The sequence below is a fragment of the Corvus hawaiiensis genome, chromosome 15 (genome assembly GCF_020740725.1).
Source record: "Corvus hawaiiensis isolate bCorHaw1 chromosome 15, bCorHaw1.pri.cur, whole genome shotgun sequence".
In the NCBI taxonomy this organism is placed as follows: domain Eukaryota; kingdom Metazoa; phylum Chordata; class Aves; order Passeriformes; family Corvidae; genus Corvus; species Corvus hawaiiensis.
Window position 1 is genome coordinate 5682289 of NC_063227.1, and position 8361 is coordinate 5690649.

The window sequence follows — 8361 nt, forward strand, 5'->3', positions numbered from 1 at the left end:
GGAAATTGCAGTGAGGTTGGCTGCTCACATTTAAACTTTTTCTAACACACTTTTGTCCCATCTTGAAGGTCTGCTGGCTACTGGAGGGCAATCCTGTCCATTCATCCCACTCCCAGGGACAGGACAGGGTTTGGAGGCAGCTCCTGAGCTGCACCTGTCCCAGGAGCAGCTGCTGGTGTTTGGGGGTTTGCAATGCCAGCACCAGAGCAATCAGGATCTGTCCTTCCCTGGAAGAACCAGTTCCCCAGGTAGCAGCAAATGGGACTTTCCCTTGGGCAGAGGCCAGGGACCCTGTCCTGCTCAGCAGGGCTCTGCAGATAGGCAGGCTGCAAGGCGTGCAGTTCACATGAGGAGGGGAGATAGCACAGCCGGGCTCTGAGCACTCGGAGAGGCCAGAGGGATGGAGTGAGCCAGCAGGGCTTTGCCCATGATAAAAGCTTCAGCACCCCTGTGTGTAATCAGGAGAGGGCAGCCCCAGCTCTTAACTGCATCTGTGGTGAGCCAGGCTGGGTGGGGTGACACAGGCAGCCAGGATGGCAGTGCCGGAGATAACTCGGTGTGCCAGGAGACAGAGCCGGCAAGGGAGAGAGGGGCTGCCTCTGACAGGGAGGATTTCCCACCGTGGCAGGTGCCAGTGCGGCCCAAGAAGTTGTGCAGCTGTGGTGGGCTTCCCTGCATGGTCAGTCCTTTGGGAATTGGCAGTGCCATTCTCGTGCCCTCTCCCTCACCCTGGGCCTCTGCAGTGGAAATTCCCCCGTCCCTGCTTCCAGGGAGAGGTGATCCAGGGAGTAAAAGGGAGATATTTGAGGTTGGCTCAGCACCATCTGAGGCTGCAGATCCTCCATCACCAGCATCCCCATCCCCAACCACCTCCTGTCCTGCTCAGAAGCACATACAAGCTCAGAGACTCTCTCCTTGCTTGCAGCAGTTTTCATGTGCCTCTGTGGCCACATTTGGGCTTCCTAAAATCATATGGCTCCAAATCAGGACCTGGTCCCAGCTTTGCAGCCCACACCATGACTCTCAGGATAGCTTGATCCCATTCCTGTGCCCACGCTCCTGGCAGGAGCTGCTCCACCAGCCAGGGATCTGTGCTCTCAAAACAGAGTTTTTTCCTCTCCCTGTTTTTAATTTATTCCTTTTTTGACCAAGCAGGGTGTTAGAGGAGCATGGCAGTCTGGGGAGGATGCTCCCAGCTCCCTGCCAGGGGTTACAGTTCTTTCCCCCTCTATTTCTTTGAGGATAGCACAGCCCCAAGCCTCCATCCAGCTGATGTTGCAGCTCTGGGCACTTGCCAGCCCTGCCCCGTGACTCAACAAAACCACCTGACCCTGTAAACAGGCACCCCAGAGCACCCCAAGGATGAAGGGGGGTGTCCTTGGCCCCCTCCCAGCATTGCACCGGAGCCAAGTGAGAGCTTTGGTTGGTGCCTTGGCCAGCCATGCTCTGCCGTGGGTTCTGGCTGAGCTCCCAGCAGGTGGTAGGTGCCATGGAAAACCCACTGAAAACCTGTTTATGGCTCCCGCAGCCTTGTGCTGTGCTTTTTTTTTCTGTTTTGTTTTCCAGAGAGTATTTGGAGGTGAGAGGAGGTTCCCCCTCTCCCTGGTCCCCGGGGCTCTCTCTTGAGAGGCATTAGAAAATCGGTGCAGTGGGAATTAATTACCCTTTCCGGGAGGCATGAGACCCCAGGATGGTGCAGGCAGAGAGATGTTTGAACTGTCACCGTGCCCAGCAGGGCCCTGCCAAGGTCACGGTGGAAGCTTTGGAGTGGTTGAGGATGGGGAGCAGCACAGAGCCAGCTTCAATTTGCCTGGGGGCTTCCCCTTTCCTGCTGGGAAAGGAGCCAGGGCACGGCACAGTCAGCAGAGGAGCTCCTCGCGCCGCAAGGAAAATCGGCTTGGAAGGAAAAACTGCTGCTGGCTCGTTCCAGGACGGACCGGGGAGCGGGGGAGCCCCGGGATCAGGAAGTCCGGGGATGAGGGGAGCCCCGGGAGCGCAGCGCAGCCCCGGCTCGGCTCTGCTGCCATCTGCCGCCGGCAGCCCGGCCCGGGGGGAGCCCGGAACGCTGCTCAGCCCTTCTTCCAAAAACCGTGAAAACAAACCCTTTCTCTCTTTCCAAAGGGAAACACTTGTCCTGCGGGAACAAAGGATTTGCTTGAAAAGTAACTGCCCGGGGCAGGAAAGCAGAAAGCTTCCTCCTGCCTGGCTTCATCCCAGAAATACATCCCAGGAACACGCTGGGACGTTTGCAAGGTGTCCTCAGCACAGTACGGGTTGATACGCCCTGGCTCTGGCTGGGGCATCCCCGAGATAAGATCTCAGCTCCCAGAGCCGGCATCCCGCGGCTCCGGTGCCAGGCCAAGCAGCAGCGCTCTGCCAGAGCCTGCGTGTGCAGAGAGATGCAAATACCCGCTTGTGCAACAAATAAATCCCATTTTCCAAGGGTTCCCAAAAGAGGCGATTTTTTGTTTCTGCGTCCTCTGCTCTCAGGGCCAGTGAGCGCCAATTCCTCCCCCTCATTTCCCCAAATTTCAGCTCTACAGACAACACAGCTGCTTCCAACCCCAGCTACACCTGGAGGGCTGGGTTGGCAGAATCCCGAGGTGAAAAAGCCCAGAGGTTCTGTGCTCTTTGCAAATTTGGAGATAGTTTAAGGTAACAGTTCCTAAACCCTGCTGCTCCCTGCGGTGCCTTGCAGTCCTCAGGGATGGGAGAGCCAAACTCCCCAAACAGCAAGAGCCCAGCTGGGAGAATGCGCTTACAGGGCTGTGGGTTAAGTCACCCCACGACGCCCTTCGCCCAGAGTCCTGTCTCTGAGCCCCGCTGCCCCTTTGGGTCCCGCTGAGCCGGGAGAAGAGTCCCAGGAGTGCCAAATATCTCCGTGTCCCACCGCCAGCAGCCAGATTTGAGGCTCCTGCCGCGGGATCGGAGGTTTCCAGTCGGTTACGCCGAGTGTCCAGGGGGTGGCACATGTGGACTGCGGCTCCACTCGGGGCTTGGCCCGATTCCGCTCTCCTGGGTCCCGTCCTGGGGATGCTGCCGGCCAGGTGACGGTCACCTGTGAGAGGAAAATCCCTATAGCACGGTGAACGCACGCATCCTGCATCGCTCCTTTGAGTTGTTCCCACTGCGGGTGCGCAGGGAGGCAGATGGAGCTGCAGACAGGCCGGGATAACCCTCTTGGCCATCAGCTCCCGTCACGAACGGGTCTGGCACTGCCCTGTGCTGCTCTGCAGAGCCCTCTCCGGGGATCCTGCCTCCCCACCATTCCCTGAGCAGGGATGCACTATGGGATGCACTTGCTGCCAGCCTGCCTGCGCTCCCTGTGCCATGGGAGCTGTCCCCATCCTGCCCAACACAGCACTTTGAGCTGCCAGGATCATGTTCCAAGTGAGGCAGGGCATTCATCAGGTCTCCAAGGGTATGGCCAGCACTGAGCAGCTGCCTGAAAACATGCCCAGGTGGCAGTGCCAGAGTGGCAGCACACATCCTCCATTCTGGGCTGGATACTCCCCTCCTGCCTGCCATGAGGGTCCCAGGAGTGCTTCCTGCTAAACTGAAGGTGGACATGGATCACAACACTTCAAGCTGGAGCATCCATGCCTGGATGCCTCCCACAGGTTGGCTTGTGGACTGGGCAGGGATGGCCATTGTGTCTTCTAAGGAAACTGTTATGGCTGCAAAACCAGGATCTTTTCCCTTAAAAGTCCCTTGATCTTTCCTCCAAACATCAAATCACTCTGCTTGCTCAGGGACCACTCACCTGCCAGGAGGATGTTACAGCTGCTCTTGGATGTGTTCAGCAAGGCATCACAGCATTAGCTGTGCACTCTAGCTCAAACATTCATCCAGCTCCCAGGGCTACCATCTCTCCTCTCTGAAGTCCTGGTGGTGATTAATCATCTGGGGGAAAGCGTGTGGCACGGTGCCATTTGTGGGTGTTGGCATCGCCCAGGTGGGACATCTCGCTGCTGTCAGCCTGCAGTGGGTGTGATCCAGCACTTGGCACTGGAGGGAAGGGGCTGGGCTGGGGTGCAGGACACGCAGGTTGGACTAAAAGGAAGGGGCGACGGCTCAGGTAAAAAGTTTATGAACGCATTGGACTGTGGAGTTTGAGCGAGCTGCTGTCTCTCGTGGTAAGTGCAAAACGCTTCCAAAGGATCACTATCAATAGACATTAGCCCATGGGATGGAAACCGCATGGGGGGAAGCCCTGTAATGCCAGGGACATGCTCCGGTCCCAGGGAAGCTTGCACGCTTGTACTCCTGCACAGCAGCGCCTTGCACTGCAGGAGGGAGTGCCTCCCCGTCCCTGGCTGGGCAGGATGGGAGGCTTGGCAGCCACAATGGCACAGCTGATGACTGTCCCATGACCATGGAATGAACCATCCCATCTCTCTTTGCACACACACTGCTGCCAAGTGGCCGCCCGGCCGCACGGGATCTGGTGTGGGGGCACTGGGGAGAGCAGCCCGGAGGAGGGTGACGGGCACGAGTGGGAGCCCCGAGGCTGGGACAGGCTGAGGGAGTGCATGAAGGGTCCTGTGCTGGCTGGAGGAGCCAGATGTCAGGTCTCGTCCGTCTCCGAGGCTCGGGCTCCTCCGTGATTAACTGCTGGGCTGCGCTGCAGAGGAGCCGCGCGGCCGCTGCGTTTGATGTATGGAGCAGGAGGCGGCGAGGGATTTTCCTCCCCTTCTGGGGTTAATCCTTCCCTGCCTATCGCAGCCCTTTGATTGCAAAGCCCTGCAGATAAACCTCCTTAGTCACCAGCAGACTGCGACAGAAAGGATGCGGGCAGGAGCGTGAGCTGGGGAGATCCAGGATTTGGGAGCTTTCCTGCTGCAGACGGTAACTGTGGAGTGCGTGTGCTCCTTGCAGCCTGCGAAAGGGGAGGAAAGTGCTTTTCTTTTGATTAATCTTGATTAATTCTGCTTTTTTAACCAGAGATCCAAAGTCACATGAAAAGAACCACAAAACCCCAAACGAGCACCGCTCCCCACCGTCTCTGTTTGAACGAAACCTTTCCAAAGTCGGAGCGCTTCAACAAATCAGGACCCGTGAACATGCGGTTTGGGATATGGCAATAGCCACACCACTCTGCCGCTAGCCCCAGCCAGTTTTCATCACGCACAGGCAGCCATAAAAGCCAGCCTGGAACAAACGGGGTTGTTTTTGCAGGAGTGGTCGAGTTTTGGATTTTAATAAGCCTCAGCTTCCACATAATTTTTCTCTTTAAAATGCCAAAAGGCACCAGCCCAAAACAAGGCTTAGAAAATAGCTTGAAAATTCCTGTAAAATATCTTGTAAGTGTCTAAAAGCTGCCGAGCTTTGCTCTCCTGGGCTTAGAAATGCCACCTCCAGAGCAGAGCCACAGGGTGAGGGAGGGTTTGGGGAGATCTCTCTGGTCCCTGTCCCACTGCAGGGCAGGAGCTGCTGAGGGGACATTGAGTGGTTCAGGCTGTGCTGTGACAGAGGAGTGAATGGTTTGGGTCAAGCCTGTCCAGCCAATTAGGAGACAGAGCTGCTGGAATGGGGACAGCCAGGGATGCAGGACAAGGATGTCCTCAGTGCATGATGCCACTGTGTGTCCCCTGCCTGACCACCAAGCTCAGGGAATTAAAGCCCTTCTAAGCCCCACACTTGCACCTGACTGCCCTCCCACAGCCTTGTCCAGCTTGGTTTTACCCATCACATAACCTGGCACAGGCTTGACTGTCCTATGGTGCCTGAATCATTTGTCTTAATACCTGACCTGTGAGCTTTCTCATTGCAAACTAAGTTGATTACATTTTGTCCCAACTTCAGCAGACCCTGAGATCAACTGGTCACTGTTGTCTCAGAGGTCCTGGGAGACTCTTATCATGTCCCTCTCCATTTCCAGCTTTCTAGAGAAAACAAAGCCCATCTCTTTGGTCAGGTTGGACTACCCACTTTGTCATTCCTGCTGCTGCACTGACTCCTCTGAGTGTCTACACCCTTCCCTGAGCTGGCAGCCCTGAGCTCTTGGGGTTCACGTTGATCAGTGTTCAAAGTAGGGACCCCAACGCCCTGAGTCACTTGCTTTGCCTACGTACTCGAGTGCACACGTGAGTTGAGGCCAAATGCGGCTCCTCAACCCTTCAAGCCTTGAAGTCGAGGCAGGACATCCCCCTGCATCACATCTGGAACTGGAGGGACCAAGCTGCCCACATGCTCCAGGCTGAGGGGTCCTCAGACCCTCACCACCAAATGCACACTCACATCTGCATGAACATCTGCACGCCCAGAGCCACGTGCTGCCTGTCCAGCTTTTCAGTCGAGGATTCTCCAAGCCAAAGGTGGAGTGAGCTATCCCAGACTAGAGGATGCTGTGCTTCTTGACTTTATTATTCCCAGCAAACGACACCCCAAATCCCTCTCATTTGAGGTCAGCAGCTTTCCAGCTGCCCAGACTTCAATGCTGGGAACATAACATTTTTCACCCACCCCTCTGCCAATCATCCTCCCCTTCCCCCACTCTAGGATTTAAAGAAAGATCCACAGGACAAACAGCTCAGAGCCGGCACCCGAGCAATTAGAAAAGTGCTTTCTGCCAGCTGCTAGACTGCTCGTCACCAGTCTGATGGGTAGACTAAACAGCAAGGACCTGGGCTGATCCCCCTTGCGCTGCTCTGGCCTGGAAATGGGGGGGGATCGGGAGAGCGCAATGGTTTGCATCAAAACTGGCAGCAGCGTTCTAGAGGAGAAGGCCAAGGGAATCCTGTGGCTGCTTAAGGGAGGCGGGTGGGAGGAGGTGGAGAGAGGGCTGAAGGGACTCTGGAGGATGGAGCCCAGGCTGTGGGAAGTGGGGAGCCCCTGGATTGGAGTCACTTTCCTCCCTTGCTGCAGTCCAGCTTTGCATCACCCCTCTTCTGTTGCCAAACCTGTGTCCAACCCCAGCATGACAAGCCTGGGGCTTCAAAGGTGATTTTTTTTTCCCCCTTCAAATTTTTCCCTTTCAGCCCAAACTCTCTTCTTCCTCTTGCTCTACAGACAGACAACACAGACAGTTTTCCCCAGGGGCTGGGGGACTCATCTGGAGGAGCTGGCGCCATTATCTGGGAGTCATTCCCTTATCTGGCAGCCGATTTTGGCTCTGGAGAGTCAGCACCTCTCAGGTGAGGAAGGCCGGGACAGCAGCTGCTCGTGCTGTGCAGTCAGGGGGGGTTATCAGTCTGGCCACCCCCTCACCTGGCCAAGCCCCATCAGATAGCAGCTCTCAGACACCCCTGGGGTGACAGGGTGGAAATGGGACATTGCATCTGGGGAGCTCTGGGAAATGCCTGCTGCTTCCTTAAAATAAGGAAAGGAAAAAGCATAATTTGGGCTCGGGTCCCTCTTCCCACCAGTTCACAGCAGTGTGTGATTGTGCCAAAGCAAATGCAACGGCAGTGGCGCTGGAGAGAGCTGCGGCTTTTATTGCTCTTATCTCCCAGCTTCTGGAAGATCCCTCTGCCTGCGTGGGGGTCTGGGCAGGGACACGGTGCACACGCCACAGGGAGAGCAGCTGCCCCCTAAATCAAATTGCCATGATTTACACAGAGGCTCACAGGTTAGGTAACTGCAGTAAACAGAATAAACAGACCTCCCTCTGGATTTATGGACTGGCAAAAGGACCTTTAACCACAAAAGAAATGTGCTTTCCAGCCCTCTTCTATCACCAGATCCCAACCAAAGGCTTAAATGCTTATGTGAAGCCCACAGAGCTCAGGATTTGGTCTGGATTCAAACTATTCCTCCATCTTCCCTGCTACCCGGATAAGTCATCTCACAGTTCATCTCCCGTTCAGCTCCCAGCTGACACATGCACGTGTGGTGCCAGAGGAGCCAGAGGGAGCAGGGACAGGATTTTTCTGTTTGGGGCTTAGAATAAGTGACTCTTAAATGCACAAGCAGGCAAAGGTGTGCAAGTGCTCTGCAAAGGGGTTACTTTCTCCTGGAGCTTCCCATTCCTCCCCAGTAACTACCCCTGGTCAAGTGAGGAGCTTCGTCTGCTATTGCCGAGCTAAACCTTCCCAGCACAAGAGCTGCTGTCTAAAGAGAAATTAAGGGTGTTTTTTATATTTTCTTGGAGTAAAAGAGGTGTTAGATTTTGATGTGTTCTCAAATATCTCATGAGTTTCCCCCTGTAGACGTGGAAACTTGTATAATGATGCTATTACTAATGTTTCATGCCAAATCAAAGAGTGCAAAATGCCTGAGGAGTCCTTTGTTAGCGACCTTGAGACCATTATTTTTAATGTGGCACCCCCGAAAAGAAAGCAGCTGGAGAAGAGGAGCCTGTCCATCCCCAGACAGTCACAGCTCATGCCTGGGGAGCTGGTCCCACCAGTGGCAGGAGCA